Source organism: Heteronotia binoei, chromosome 7 (genome assembly GCF_032191835.1).
Source record: "Heteronotia binoei isolate CCM8104 ecotype False Entrance Well chromosome 7, APGP_CSIRO_Hbin_v1, whole genome shotgun sequence".
NCBI lineage: Eukaryota > Metazoa > Chordata > Lepidosauria > Squamata > Gekkonidae > Heteronotia > Heteronotia binoei.
Window position 1 is genome coordinate 35,016,569 of NC_083229.1, and position 16,426 is coordinate 35,032,994.

The following is a 16,426-nucleotide window of genomic DNA, read 5'->3' on the forward strand; positions in this document are numbered from 1 at the left end:
GTCCCCGAGTCATCCCTACGCTTCTTAGCCGGGGTGTCCACTGACCCTTCAGAAGGCCGTTTTGTGGAACGCCCACGCTCGACCGGCATCTCAGTCCTTCTGGGCAAAGCCTCAGCCGATGTGACCGTTGGGGCCGCGGCCTCACCCATTGATACCAATGGGCCCGATGCTATCTTTTGAGGACTAAGTGCCGACTCCACCAAAACTGCCGAAAGCCTCGCCCCTCGATTCTTACGAGTTTGCTTGGAGAAACTCAGTGTGTGCAAGAATCGACGCGATGTCCCTTGCCCAGACAGAAAAGACGGAGGGAATGGCCGTCGGGGGGGGGGGGCAATCTTCTTCCCACAGGAGTGGCACCTCTTAAAAAAAACCCAATGTCTTTCCATAGACGCCCAGGGAAAAAACCACACCCAGGAAAGTCTCTGAGGGGGAAAACGGGGGAAAAACCGAGCCCCGAAGGGCAAGTCCAACAAACTTTTTTTAAAAACAACGCTAACTATCTAACAACTAACTAACTAAATACACTAAGAAAATAACAAATGGGCTATATACAACAGGAAAAAAGCAATCGAAGATTACTTTACCGACCGGGGACACGAAAGGGGATCCTCTCAGTGCAGCGGTCAGAAAGGAACTGGCGGGATCCTCGCTCTGGCGCCGACGAGCATGCGCATTGGGACGCCTGCGCATCCCCTTTGTTGCTGAGCGCGAAAAAATCCCGGGCTTTTTAGGTACCGATTCGGGGATCGGTGTAGGCGCTCTATCCCATGAGTGTGAAGCACAGAGACCACGAAGATCAACAGAAAATGTTTGATGTATCAGCAATATAGGACCTTACAGTAGGGTTGCAAGTAGAATTTGACAAATGTTTAGTATAGGGTTATAGATGTAAAATTTCCAGAAATTTTGAAGCTCAGAAAAAAACCCAATTTTTTTCTGGTTTTTTCCTGGGAAAAAACAGAAATTTTCAGAAAAATTGAAAAAAAAATGCTACATTGGCACTTCTTTCTTTTTCAGATTGAAAGTTATTGTGTTACTTTAGAAACATAAAATCTGACCATGGACAATTTTACTTGGCATGAAATTATCACAACAAGCATATTAAAAATATAGTGTATCCTAACAATTACTACAAACAGAATTTACTTTTAAAATAATATTTATTTGTAATTGTAACACATGGAGCAACAATCTCCTGAACTGTTTTACTAGTTTATGTGGAACAGACAAAAAAAATCTCCACAAAACAATTTTTAAAAATCCAGAAGTAACAATTATTCATTTTCCCTCTCCATAGTATTAAATAAAAATAAAAAACTCATTCTCATAAAAAGAACTGAAGAGGGGAGAAGTGTATAGAAGGGAGTGTAGGACTAAATTTCAATGAATGGCATGATCTAGGACTTGCTTGTCCTCAGTGCACAGAAATTAGAATAATCTGATATCATATGTATTTTTTAGAAATAATTTGGAAAATATCTGAACATCTTGTCTTAAAATATTTTATTCATCATGTTAAAATAAAATGTTCCATAATCAACTTTTCTTTTTTTCAATTTTTCCATTTTTTTTGGGGGGGGGGGAAGGCTTCAGGGAAAAAACTATTTTCCGAATTTTTCCGGGTTTTTTCCCAGGCCTACACATCTCTATATGGGGTACAAGTCAGATACAGAATGGAGGAGGTTACCTTTTAGTTTCCCATAGTGTACAGCAAATCTTCAACCAGTGGAGAAACCAGACTTCCAAATGTGTTGTGGGGCTTAGAACTGAGCAATATTGCTCCACTTGAGATTTCATGGAGTAGTTTTTAAAAGCATTCTTATCAGAAGCTTCAGAGATGTTAGCAGCTACTCTGAGAGCAATATAGGACTCCCCTAAAGAGTAAATGAAATCTGGAGTAAACAAAAGTATGGTCCAAAACTGGTGCTGTTTAAAGGAAATGGCTGCTTCAAGGCTCATGAAGAAATGTTTGTGTGAGCAAATGAGACTGGGGAAGATGGATCTAGATCTGTCATGATGAGACAATCTATTTAGAGCAGGCAGCCATTTATTGGTTCCAGCTGGTGTTTCATAAGCAGATCTTCATATTCACAAAGGAATGAACCATAGATAACTTTAGTATTCCACTTTCACATCATGTACATGTCTTTCACAAAAACTTTTTAACCTATTGGAGCAGAGTTTCATTTTTCTAAAGCAAAGTAACCTTATATTTACCAGCAATTTTAAAATAATTTTTTATTTATTTTAATCTGTTATCCAGTCAATTAACCACTGTCTTACACTGGTATATTTTTGGAGGGGAGGGAGGAAGGAAGGAAGCTTATTAATACAGAGAAAATCTGATGCAGCTGATGAAGACAATGAGAAGAAGAGACTGAGGTCCAATCATGACTTGAAATTATCCCTATGGGACTACAAAGAAATGTAACTAGAATAGTTTTTTTAAACTGTGCTACTATTTCCTGCTGAAATAACCCTTGGACTTCAACTTGTACCACCTCCATTTGCACCTGCTGGAATGGACTTGGGTTAGCCATAGCTCTAGCAGAGGTTGTCCTTGAAAGGGCAGCTGCTGTGAGAGACCTCTCAGTCCCACCCACCTCACAGGGCGTCTGTTGTGGGGGGAGAAGATATAGGAGATTGTAAGCCGCTCTGAGTCTCTGATTCAGGGAGAAGGGCGGGGTATAAATCTGCAATTCTTCTTCATCTGCCATACTGTAGATCTGCTACAGACTTTACGAATCATGTAATGCCCCTTCTCTCAACAGTTGTCTCATTTAGAAACATCACTCTACATCAATAGTGGGTAGGAGAAACTCATTATACGCTGGCCACTGGCTATGCAGCAAGTTCATTATAAGGCCATGAAGTGGTAAACTTGCCACATAATTGAAGAAATGGTTTTGATGACTGTGGGCGTGATCACACAAACAGTTTGGCCCAATATAGCCACCTCTCACCTCCAGATCAAATGGGTGTAATCAAATGGGCACATCTGGCTCCCATGCCCCGCTCATCCTTACTTTGTGCTAAAATTACTCCCATGCTGATTAAATAGCCACTGGGAATTTCTGGTGGCTACCTCAGTGAAGCACTTCCATGGTGGGTTTCTAGGTGTCTGATCATCCAGGGGCACTGTAGAAACACACGAGAAGTGTAATTGTTCCACTCCATTTCTGGTGTGTCTTTTTTTTTTTCAATTTCACTCCAACGTACATTTAAGTGCCCCCAAAGAATGCAGCCAGAAGCGCATGTGCACTTGTCTGCTTCTGCATACCACACAGTGGGACTTGGCGGGGGGAGAGGGAAACAACCCAGCCACAGGTCCATGGTTGCGATGTGTTAGCTATGTGAACTACCAACCACAGGCCTGTGGCACTATGATGCCAGCTTAGCCAGCACTGTCTGATTGATGCGTTTGAATATCAAGCAGCTTTTTAAACTCCAAGATACTGCCCATCTGACCGCATCTTATGCCTGGTGGTAGAGCAAATGTCTTGTATTCAGAGGAATCCAGACAAAATCTTCACTAATTCCAGCTAAGAAGAAAATGTAGAAGATATAAAAAATATCTGAGACCCCGTAGAGCCACTGCCTATCACAGTAGACAATATTTGCCTTGATCAATGGTTTAACTGTGTTCATGAACCAAAGACAGGTAAAATTTACAAGTTTCCTACTGGCAAGAGCAAATTAAAGTCAAGTAATATTCTGGAAATGTAGATCTTTAGCTACTGCATTACACTGCTGACTCATGTATAGACAAGATTTGAGACATGTTCTTCTGGACAAAAGTTTAGATTTGCATAAATACTGTTTTCAGGAATTTCCTGAAAGAAAAATGCTTTCAGGAAATAATAAAAAGAAGGGTAATTCATACATTTCCAGGTTACTATGGAATATGCTATATTTGGGGATGAGAGAGGGGAGAATCTTCAAAAATGATTGGATTCCAAACACCTTACTTCTCATTAGTGACATACAACTATTTATCTTTCTTCTTTTACCATTAATTACAAATAAATCCATCTCTCTCTTTTGAGGCCTGAACTTGGTTGTTGTTCCTAGATGTGTTGCATTCAAACTCCAACCCCACCCCCCACCAAAAATGAGACTAACATTGAAATTCATCTCACAGTCTAGAATTTACTTAACGGCCAGCCTGTGCGCTGTGATAAACGGAATGATGATCCGGCAACATGTCTTTATCCATGGTTTGCTTTAATTAACATTGGCTTGTTTGTTGAAAAGATGATTAATATGCCAATGAAAATTGCATAATTGAATACCAGAACACTGGCACAATCAGAAAGACACATGCAGTTTTTGATTAACATTTATTATTATTACTATTATTATTATTGTGCACTTTAATGTACACTTCTCACTATGAAATGATGCCATTTTTGACCGAGAGGTGAAGGAAAGCATGGAAGAGATCAGGACCCTCTGCAGGGTAGTGTAGTTTAATGCAAGGAAACAGCTTAAAACATGCAGAAATGATTTCGCAAATCAGTCTTGTCAGATATAAAATATAAGCAGTGACAGAAGATCACAGAAGTTTCAGTGAAAAGAGAACCTGGGGAGTGTTAACAAAAATATTACAAACCATGGAAATGACAGGATAGTACATGATAGTAAGATGCAATGAAATTATAAAGCATTTGTGTAAGTATCACATTAACAAGTTATTGCATGAAACAGTAGAATCCAAAATACACAGTGAAAGGTCTGCTGTAAAATCTTAATTGTTTCAAACAATTACCTGTATTTAAAAGTAATTTTAAAACAATACAAATAAACTGAGATTTAGTAATGTGACCAAAAATAATATGAATCCATATTCACACTATATATGGATTCATATTATTTTATGTTCACACACACTATTCTGATACAGTATACAGATTTTCCTCTGTATCAGAAATCCTGATAAAATATTAAAACAGCAATAGAGATCCAAAACTGCAGGGTCAGAATGAGAAGGAGAAAAACTAAGTAGGATGACATAAGTGTACTGAAATAATATTGTTCCAAATGTTTATAGAATCAGTATATCATATAGTACATAGTGGCTTGTATCCTGCCACCATTCTGCTAACCAAAGAAGGAGGGTGATCTCACCTGATTCACCTCCTCACTTCATTCCCTTGACTCACAAAAGGCCTTTTGTACATAAGAGGCATCCTTTCCTCAGCAAAGGTGTTTGAGAAGATGTGTCTCATGAAGCTGCAGGGAGAAGAGGAAGTCCCCCCTGCAAAAGAAAAAAATCTCTTGGCTGTATCTTTCTGCAGAACAGCAGAAAGATACAGCCCACAGGAGGAGAAATGTAACCCTGAAGGACCTTCAGAGCAAAAGGCAACAGAATTAGCACAGCCATTTTGGTTTACCTTGCAAGTAAGAAGGATGTTTATCAAGAGTATGTACCATATTAGTACATTTGTGTATGTACTAATATGTACCATATTAGTAACTTATGATCATTAACACTCTATGTCTACTGATTGTGCAGATGCATAATCAGTGTGCAACAATGAGTGCTCCCAAAGTCTAATGAAATAGATGGAACAAATCTTATTCTGTTGATACACATCAAGAGACTGATTTTACAGACCCACACCAATCTGGCTTCAGGCCAGGATTTGGAACAGAGACTGCTTTGATCACCTAAGTTGATGACCTCTACCATGAACTAGATAGGAGGGATGTGATCCTTCTTAATTCTGCAGAATTTCTCAGCAGCCTTTCATACTATTGACCACAGAATCCTACTGAGCCACCTCTCGGCGGTGGGACTAAAAGACACCATGTTACCATGGTTCAAATACTATCTGAGGGGTTGACCTCAGTAGTGCTGGGGTATTCCTGTTCTGCTCATGACTGTTGGCCTGTGGGGAGAACCAGGGTTCCATCCCATGGTAATTAGTATCTACATGAATCCACTGGGAAAGGTCATCAGGTGGTATGAGCTGCAGTGTCACCAATACATGGATAATACACAGCTCTACCTTTCTTTTTTTCCTAATTGCTTAGATACTACGGATGTTCTGATTTGGTGCTTTGAGTCAGTAATGGTTTGGAAGAGGATGTATAAGGTGGAAAATGATAAGAGGTTCTCTGGGTTAGTACAGAGGCAAACCAGAGACTTCAGCTCTCCCCCGTCTTGGATGGGGTTATACTTCCCTTGGAAAACTATTTTGCAGCTTAGGAGCGCTGACCTGAGAAACCTTAGTTTCTCAGCAATCACCTTAGAAAACCAGGTGGCTGTGGTGCCTCAGAGTGCTTTTGCCCAGCTCCAACTGGTATGCCCATTCCTAGTTCTGTCAGATCTAGCCACAATGATCCATGCCTTAATTACATTGAGACTGGACTACTGCAATGCAACTATTGTGGCCTACCCTTGAAGAGTATTTGGAAGTTGCAGCTAGTGCAGAATGCCGTGGCTACTCTACTGGTCAGGGTCAATTACCGGGAGCACATGACCACAACAAATTCACTGGCCACCAGTCTGCTTCCAATCCAATGTGTTGGTTTTTGTCCATTCAAGCCCTACATAGCTTGGCACCGGGGGATCTGAAAGACCATCTTTTCTCATACATTCCTAGAAAGTACTCAATATCACAGGGAGAGGCCCTCTTGACTGCCCTAACAATCAAAGAAGCTCATCTGGTGGGCACACAAGAGGGCCTTTTCAATGGCAGCCCCATGATTGTGGAACAACCTTCCCCAGGGAGGTATTCCTGGCCCCCTCACTTTTCATCTTCATAAGGTAGCTGAAGACAGTTTTATTTAGGACAGCATCTGACTAATTTATTACAGTGCTATCCTATTGTTATTACCATCATTTAAGGTGGGCCTACAACTCGTTATCATCATCATCATGTACCCTGTCCACCAGTGGTGCATTTTATTTATTGTTTTTACTGCTAATTTTAATTTGGTGTTTTAACTCTGATATGTAGGTTTTTATTGTTATTTTTATATGTTGTGATCTGCCTTGAGCCCGTTTACGGGAAAAGGTGGAATATAAGCCTCCTAAAATAATAATTTAGCTGTTATTTATTAGCAGTCCTGAGACTACCAGTCTTCTACAATAAACAGACAATAAAACAGAAGCCCCTTCAAAAGAATGTTTTGAAAAACAGAACACAAAGGTTTTTTTCAAAAAAGAAAATGGAACACAAATGTTTTCTTCCAAGTTTCATTTGTTTTTAGACTGGAACACCTGGCTATGTCCCCCACCCCCAGTTCCTCAGATCTCAGGTCAAAGAACAGTACTCCCATGGATTTTATTTTTCTTAGTGCACACAATATCCATGGACACCAGGAAGATGAGGAGGAACATTCTCTTTTTACTCACTAGGATCTAGTACTGTGGTAGTGAAATTCTGAGAATCTTAGGATTGCTCTTTAAATTTTACAAAAATTTGGCTGAAGAGTAAAACCTTCCAATTTTGTTGGAGCTAGGGGAATAAATTTATCCCAAAGCAATTAAATTGAGGTAGGCTATATTTCAGTCCCCTTTCATGAAGCTACTTTTGACATTATGTTATATAAGATAAACTGTGATATATTGATTATAATGATGATTCTTAAATGGGAGCCTACAGCCCATCTCAGGGTGCAACCTGCAAATCTGGAGGCGGCGTTAAATATCTGGGGGCAAATAGGGTATTATGGCTTTTAGGATTTTAGACAGGTCCTTTCCCCCACTTGCATGGCTTCTGGAACCATGTCAAGAACTGTTTTGTGTTTGTGACTGACAGTAAATGGTTAATGCTTTAAACCAGTCTGAGAACCTTGAGTTACAGGAAATTCAAACAGAATTCTACAATTGAGAGTGTCAATTAGAAGTGTCAGTTAAGTGACAGTTGACTGGGAAGGAAGGTTAAGAGAGAGAGAACATCAAGAAGGATTCCCATTCAAGCCTGAGGGAAATAGCCCCAAGTAAAGGGGAGTAATTCATATCCAGTCTAAGGGAAATAACCCCCAGTAAAAAGGAAGGGGGGTTGATAACTATTAAGTGGTTAAGAAGGGAAATGGAACTTGTGTGAATGTTCCTGACTTCACAACTTAAGTGTCTGTGGGACAATGAAGTTTATAATGGGCTATTTAGGTAAAGGCTGCCAAGAAATCTCCCTTTGCAAATTTTCTAAAGACCATGATGAACCATAACCTGTCTGTATAACTGAACATTAACTAGGTTTTTGTGACAAAGTATCTATTGTTTATATTTATACATAGTTACCTAACTCCTGTTGTCTGTTCACCTTCTAAGCCGTAAACCTGATACCAGACTGACCATTTACCTCATAAGTTCAATAAAACATTTTCATCAGTTTCTTGTGTGCCACTATTAATAAAAACAATCAGGATTTTAGTTGGTCTGCAGATCTCTAGACTGGGTCAGCATATATCTAGATACATTTCAATTGGGTGGGACAGACAGAAAACCAAAGAAGAAAGAAAAGCAGATATTCAGCATCAAGAACGGGTGGGGGGCGGGGAAGGTGCACAGCATAATGTGAGGGGTGCCTTGTGCCTCACTTGGCTCAGCAGCAAGGTAGTCTGAGAGGGTCAAGTACCCCAAAAGCTGGACTGGCATGAGTGCCAATCTATATACTGTCCATTAGAGTCCAAAGTCAAGTGTAGGGGTTTCTGGAATTCATAGCTCTTCGGCAACATCCCTCCCCTCCCCATCTTGTCTGCTCTTTGAGGCTGTGACTGCTGCTTTGGCTGTCCTGCTGCTGGGTGCTCCCCACACCAAGCTGCTGATGGGGACCTTTCCTACCACAGTGTTGGTCCCAGGGCTACTGATTTCATTGGCTGGTATGTCTGAGCCAGCAGGCCATGCTCCTTCCAGCTGTTGGTGTGTGGTGTGGACCTCAATGTGGGAGCAGGTTGCCATGATCGTCTTAGCTGTTACCACAGCAGCATGGAAGCTTGGTGGTAGGGCTGCTCCTCTACAGGTCCCCTTGGCTCAAGTTAAGTCCAGGGGCAGGGTGCAGACCCTGGACATTAGCAAAGTAGAGGGATTCGAGAGTTGTACTTGGCCAAACATGTTGGGAAGAAGTTGAGCCCCAGTTGCAGCACTATCAGGGATCACCCTGATGTCCTGAGCAGAGGGCTGAGCACAATTGTGGTATGCTGCAGTTTGAGACAATTGCTTAGCCCTGAACTACATCTTATGGTTCATCTGAGGTTAAGGAGCGGAGCAGAGCAAGCTTGAATCTTACTGCTTCTTGGAAATGAAGGCAGGATGAAGTATGCCTAAGTAACTGTTTCTGATTAGGAGCTAACAGCTAGAAGTTGACTGTGCAGCAGATTAATGTGTGCCTCTCACTTGAATCATATTTTTAAGGCAGCTTCTAACTATTCTAGCTTTGTCTGAGGTATCTTTTTCTACCCCCTCCCTCATTTGCCTATAATAAATGCCTCACTTCTCAGGACCTTTCTATGCCTTACAAAAGCTACCGTTTAACATAGCAAAACTAAATGAAACAGTGGTGGCACATTGCTGCAACTTGTGACAACCTACCAGTTGTAGACCAATAGTTTTTGGAATGACACTTGGGGAGAGACTTAACATTCACAGTGTACAACTATTCTATGCTATGTGGTACTAGTATCATTTTATTATGTTGGGGAAATCATGGCACCACAAAGGCTGAGTCACTTGTATTCTTTTTGTGCAGCAAATAGTTTTGTAAGCAACCACAAGCTGCATCCTTATTGCACTGATGGTCTTTTAACTGTAGTAATTACAATAGTAGATTGTTCTTTGCCTTCAGTAGCCTCTCATGAAGGTGAATGTTCTTTGCATGTCTTGATTACAGATACAAATTGTATGTATTATGCTTTGTATTGTGTATGATTTTGTTAAGAGGAGTGAAATGAATTCATTCAGTGTTAGAGGGGGTTTTTTCAGGAAAGGGCAAACTTCAGCAGTATTTTCTTGTTGATAGTTTGATCCTCTGTGTGTGTGTGTGTGTGTGTGTGTGTGCTAGAGAGAGTGTTTAAAACAGCATTTATGTCCTCTTAGTTTACTTCATGGTTAAATTAAAGATAATTAATTATTTCTGAAGTTACCTCAGTTGAATTATAAATTTAAGAATTCAAAGCTGACCACTGTCATATTACATGATTGCGAAGCCTCTCTCTCTCTCTCTCTCGGCTTGACTTCGCGAACGAAGATTTAAGAAGGGTGCAGTAGTCCACGTCTGATGCAGGCTCGCTGGTAAGAGGATATTGCCACCAAACCCAATGACAAGTCTGTTAATAGATTTTTATCCTCCAAGTAGTTCAGAATAGCATATATGGATCTCCCCCTTCCCCGTTTATCTTCATAATAAGAATCCTGCAAATTAAGTTGAGATATGGTGACCAACTCAAAGTCATTCAGATAGCTTCTTGGAAGTGTGAATTTGATCCTTCCAAAGTTCCACAGCCCCACTAAGCAGAGCAGTTTACATCCTGAGCAGAACCTAACTGCTGTAATCTTAAAATGGGCACTGCAAGACTCTGCCCAGCTCCAGAATGCTGCTGTGGGGCTTCTTGTGCTAGTAAGAGGTCATTCACATGCACAGCTTAGAAGGAACAGTGCCACTACTGCCCCAAGCGCACAACATTTCTCATCAAGTGCTCCCCAACTTGTTCATTTATTATTTTAAAGTCTCCATTCCCACCAACCACAGTGACTCAAGGCAATTTATGAAAAAAACTGAACCATACATTACAGACAAAATTGAAAAACCAGACAAGAATGCACATAAACTATACAACTTTCCCTCAAAATAATGCTGTGCTTATGAATCTATTACAAGCGTCCACCCTTAAAAAGAACAACCTTAACATTTCTTATGGAAGAAGGACAGCATGGAGGTAGGTTCTCCACATCTCCTAGGCGAAGGCATTCCACAATGTTAGAGATGCCATCAAAAAAGAGCAAACATGTTCTATGGCTGGATGCAGAATTCAAAGGGAGGGATCAACCAGGAGGCAACCCTGGAAGGATCAGGGGTGGGCAAACAGGCTCTTAACAAGTAAACAACTAAAAACTTAGGACATACAAACCACTCCTGATCAAGTGACTTTATTTCTGATACTCAGATCTCAGGCACGCATTACACGAGACCTTTCGGTGTGATGACCATCAGCCAGTTTCTTAATGATAGGTTCATATTCATTGGGCTCTACTTTTTAAGGACCTGTGAACGACATCTTGGATCTGACATTTTATCTTTAGGGCAGAGATCCCCAGGATCTCTGTATCTTCTTCATGGCTGAATAGCCCCTTCTCTCCTGGACAGGTAACATACTACCTATTACCAGTTATTATTATTGAATGTGTGTTGAATTGTATGCTTGAATTTCCTTGAATGAAACTAATTTACTTTATATTCAATACACAGGCTATTGACCCCACACTAATTTATGCCATCTTGCCTAATTGACTAAAATCCCCCCAAATTAATTTGAAAATGCATTTTGGCTAACAGGGAATCCCCCCGTCCTCACCAGAGTAAATACTGGCACTAAGATACAGGGAGACCCAAGCAAAAGGGCAAGCAAAGTAAGCAACCTTTTGCCTTTTCAAGCACATGTGTGCAAGATCAACAACCTTTAAAAGAGACCCAGGGAGAAACATCAACTGCGGGGTGACATGACAGAGGTCTACAAGATTATGCATGGGATGGAGAAAGTAGAGAAAGAAGTACTTTTCTCCCTTTCTCACAATACAAGAACTCGTGGGCATTCAATGAAATTGCTGAGCAGTCGGGTTAGAACAGGTAAAAGGAAGTACTTTAGGTGAAGTACGTCTTCACCTAAAGGGTGTTTAACATGTGGAATTCACTGCCTCAGGAAGTGGTGGTGGCTACAAGCATAGACAGCTTCAAGAGGGATTGGATAAAAATATGGAGCAGAGGTCCATCAGTGGCTATTAGCCACAGTATATTATTGCAACTGTCTTGGGCAGTGATGCTCTGTATTCTTGGTGTTTTGGGGAGGGGGCAAAGTGGAAGGGCTTCTAGACCCACTTGTGAACCTCCTGATGGCACTTGGGGGGTTTTTTAGCCACTGTGTGTCTGAGTGTTCGACTGGATGGGCCATTGGCCTGATCCAACATGGCTTCTCTTATGTTCTTATGAAACAGCCCAAGCAACCCTAGCTGGGGAGCCTTTGGTCTCAATACTTGTTGCCCCCCTCCTGAGACACGGTGACATGAGTCAGCCAGGGCTCAGTGATAGAAAGCCCTCCTTGGGAGAATAGGAGCCCTGTGTAGCCAACTCTGAGTTAGCAGAAGCCAGCAAACAGGAAGATGAGCTGCAGGCTTGTCAAGATGCATAGCCAACAGCTGGTGGTTGGTTTAATGGTTTATTGGATTTATATCCAATAAACCAGTTGATGGTGAGTTGATGCAGTTGATGGTGAGTTGGTGAGCTGGAATGTTTAGTGTTGGGGGGAAAAATAGAAATTGTGGGAATTTCAGAAACTTGGTGGAATGCAGAGAATCAGTGGGACACGGTGATTCCTGGATATAAGATATATCGGAAGGATAGGGAGGGAAGGGCTGGAGGTGGGGTGGCTCTCTATGTCAGAGAGAGTATACAGTTGAGTAAGACCGAAGTCAAAGAATTAGATTCCCTTCTAGAAATGCTTTGGGTCGAAATAAGAGGGCTCAAAAGGAAATTTAACTATGAGAGATTGTTATCACCCACCAAATCAAAAGATTGAGGATGATTATAATATGATGGAAGGCTTAAAGACTGCAGCTAAACGTAAAAACTGTGTCGTAATAGGTGATTTTAACTACCCGCAGATTGATTGGGTCAATATGTGTTCAGGTTGAGAGAAAGAGATTGAGTTTCTAGATGCTCTCAATGACTGTGCTATGGAGCAGATGGTCACAGAACCTACCAGGGGTGGGGCGATCCTGGATTTAGTCCAAAGTAATGCCCAAGACTTGGTGAGAACTGTAAAAGTGATCACAATGCTTGGGAGCAGTGACCATAACATTATTGATTTCACCATTTGTATATATAGAGAGTTGCCCCAAAAGACTAGCACAACCACGTTTAACTTTAAAAGGCGAAAATTCTCTGAGATGAGAAGGCATGTGAAGAGGAAACTGAAAGTAAAGGTAAATACAGTCAAAACCCTTGGGGAAGCTTGGAGGCTATTTAAAACTACAGTCCTAGAAGCTCAGATAAAATATATACCACAAGTTAGGAAAGGCATGAACAGGTAAAAGAAAACACCTGCATGGTTAACAAACAAAGTAATGGAAGCTGTAAAAGGTAAGAAGGACTCCTTTAAGCGGTGGAAAGCTAGTCCAAGTGAGATTAATAAAAGGGAACACAGACTGTGGCAAATCAAATGCAAGACTGTGATCAGGCAGGCAAAAAGGGACTATGAGAAGCATATTGCCAAAAAACAGACACCAACAATAAAAAATTTCTTCAAATAAATTAGAAGCAGGAAACCAGCAAGGGAGGTAGTGGGGCCCTTGGATGACCAAGGAGTAAAAGGATTACTGAAGGAGGATAGGGAAATGGCTGAGAAGCTGAATGCATTTTTTGCCTCCGTCTTCACTGTGGAAGATGAGAAGTGTTTGCCCGCTCTAGAACCACTTATTTTGGAAGGGGTGTTGAAAGACCTGAGTCAGATTGAGGTGACAAGAGAGGAGGTTCTACAACTGATAGATGAATTAAAAACTAAGAAGTCACTAGGTCCAGATGGCATACATCCAAGAGTTCTGAAAAAACTCAAAGTTGAACTTGTGGATCTTCCGACAAAAATATGTAATTTTTCATTGAAATCTGCCTCCGTTCCTGAGGACTGGAAGGTAGCAAATGTCACCCCGATCTTTAAAAAGGGTTCCAGAGGAGATCCGGGAAATTACAGGCCAGTCAGTCTGACTTCAATACCGGGAAAGTTGGTAGAAACCATTATCAAGGACAGAATGAGTAGGCACATTGATGAACACGAGTTATTGAGGAAGACTCAGCATGGGATCTGTAAGGGAAGATCTTGCCTCACTAACCTGTTACATTTCTTTAAGGGGGTGAACAAACATGTGGACAAAGGAGACACAATAAATGTTGTTTACCTTGACTTCCAGAAAGCTTTTGATAAAGTTCCTCATCAAAGGCTCCTTAGAAAGCTCGAGAGTCTTGGAGTAAAAGGACAGGTCCTCTTGTGGATCAAAAACTGGCTAATTAATAGGAAGCAGAGTGAGTATAAACGGGCAGTCTTCGCAGTGGAGGACGGTAAGCAGTGGGGTGCCAGAGGGCTCGGTACTGGGTCCCATGCTCTTTAACTTGTTCATAAATTATTTGGAGTTGGGAGTAAGCAGTGAAGTGGCCAAGTTTGCAGATGACACTAAATTGTTCAGGGTGCTGAGAACCAGAGAGGATTGTGAGGCACTCCAAAGGGATTTGTTGAGGCTGGGTGAGTGGGCGTCAACGTGGCAGATGAGGTTCAATGTGGCCAAGTGCAAAGTAATGCACTTTGGGGCCAAGAATCCCAGCTACAAATACAAGTTGATGGGGTGTGAACTGGCAGAGACTGACCAAGAGAGAGATATTGGGGTCATGGTAGATAACTCACTGAAAATGTCAAGACAGTGTGCGATTGCAATAAAAAAGGCCAACACCATGCTGGGAATTATTAGGAAGGGAACTGAAAACAAATCAGCCAGTATCATAATGCCCCTGTATAAATCGATGATGCGGTCTCATTTGGAATACTGGGTACAATTCTGGTCACCGCACCTCAAAAAGGATATTATAGCATTGGAAAAAGTGCAGAAAAGGGCAACTAGAATGATTAAAGAGTTGGAACACTTTCCCTATGAAGAAAGGTTGAAATACTTGGGGCTCTTTAGCTTGGAGAAACGTCGACTGCGGGGTGACATGACAGAGGTTTACAAGATTATGCATGGGATGGAGAAAGTAGAGAAATAAGTACTTTTCTCTCTTTCTCACAATACAAGAACTCATGGGCATTTGATGAAATTGCTGAGCAGTCAGGTTAAAACGAAAAAAAGGAAGTACTTCTTTACCCAAAGGATGATTAACATGTGGAATTCACTGCCACAGGAGGTGGTGGGGGCTACAAGCATAGCCCGCTTCAAGAGGGGATTAGATAAAAATGTGGAGCAGAGGTCCATCAGTGGCTATTAGCAACAGTGTGTATATATGTGTGTGTATGTGTGTATAATTTTTTTGGCCACTGTGTGACACAGAGTGTTAGACTGGATGGGCCATTGGCCTGATCCAACATGGCTTCTCTTATGTTCTTATCCCGCCCACCCTGCCAAAGAAGGCTCAGGGCAGCTCACAACCAGTAAAATCACAGTAATGTTCCAACAATACATAATTAGAATCAAAAATTAAGACATTAGAATTAAAAAATTGTCTTGGCAAGACCGGCTCACCATGGCCATTGATGAGATCGCTCCCCGGCGCCCTCTGTGCCCTCGTTCAAAGCTGGCACTGTGGTATAACCCGGAACTACAGTTGATGAAACGGAGGCGCAGACGGCTAGAGAGGCAGTGGCGGCGTACTCGAGACAAAGCAACCATAACATCTTATAGAGAGTTTATGAGGTCATATGAGATGGCAGTCAAAGCCACAAAGAAAGCTTACTTTGCGGCCAAGATTGCATCTGCGAATTCACACCCGGCTCAATTATTTAGTATTATTCGGACTCTTACAACTCTGCCACAAGGCAGACCAAATTGTACGGAATTGGACATTGGCTATGAGGCTTTCGCAACCTTCTTCGCAGATAAGGTCTTGTCGCTCCGCAGTGACCTCCCTGCCACAGTTGAAACTGTATGCGAGCTCGAGGCTCTGTGCCTGTTTTCTGGATCAGCTTTACACAGTTTTACAACACTTAGCCTGGAGGAAGTTGACAGATTTCTCTCTACTGTGCGTCCAACAATGTGTGATTTGGACCCTTGCCCATCCTAGCTGATTGAAGCGTGCCAGATGGAGCTTCTATATCCTATATGGAATATTGTAAATAGATCCCTCTCTGAAGGGCTCTTTCCAAGGCCCCTCAAAGAGGCAGTAGTCCACCCCCTCTTGAAAAAACCAACATTAGACCCAGCCGAATTGGCACACTACCGGCCGGTCTCAAATTTACCCTTTTGGGGTAAAATTATTGAGAGGGCAGTAGCATTGCAGTGACAGAGCTTTCTGGAGGACATTTGCATCCTAGACCCACACCAGTCCGGCTTTCGTCCAGGTCATGGGATGGAGACAGTGCTGGTCGCCCTGGTGGATGATCTCCAGCAGCATCTGGATTGAGGTGGTTTGGAAGTGCTGATGTTGTTGGACCTGTCGGCGGCATTCAACACGGTCGACCATCAGTTGCTGGTCCACCGCCTTGCTGATGCAAGGATTCAAGGGTTGGC

The 16,426-nt window shown here is 41.9% G+C and overlaps 1 protein-coding gene across 2 annotated transcripts in view; it reads right to left on the reverse strand.

Annotated features, from left to right (window-relative positions):
* The window catches only part of ZFPM2 (zinc finger protein, FOG family member 2), a 552,362-nt gene that overhangs the window by 372,526 nt on the left and 163,410 nt on the right, over window positions 1–16,426 (reverse strand). The window lies entirely within an intron of this gene.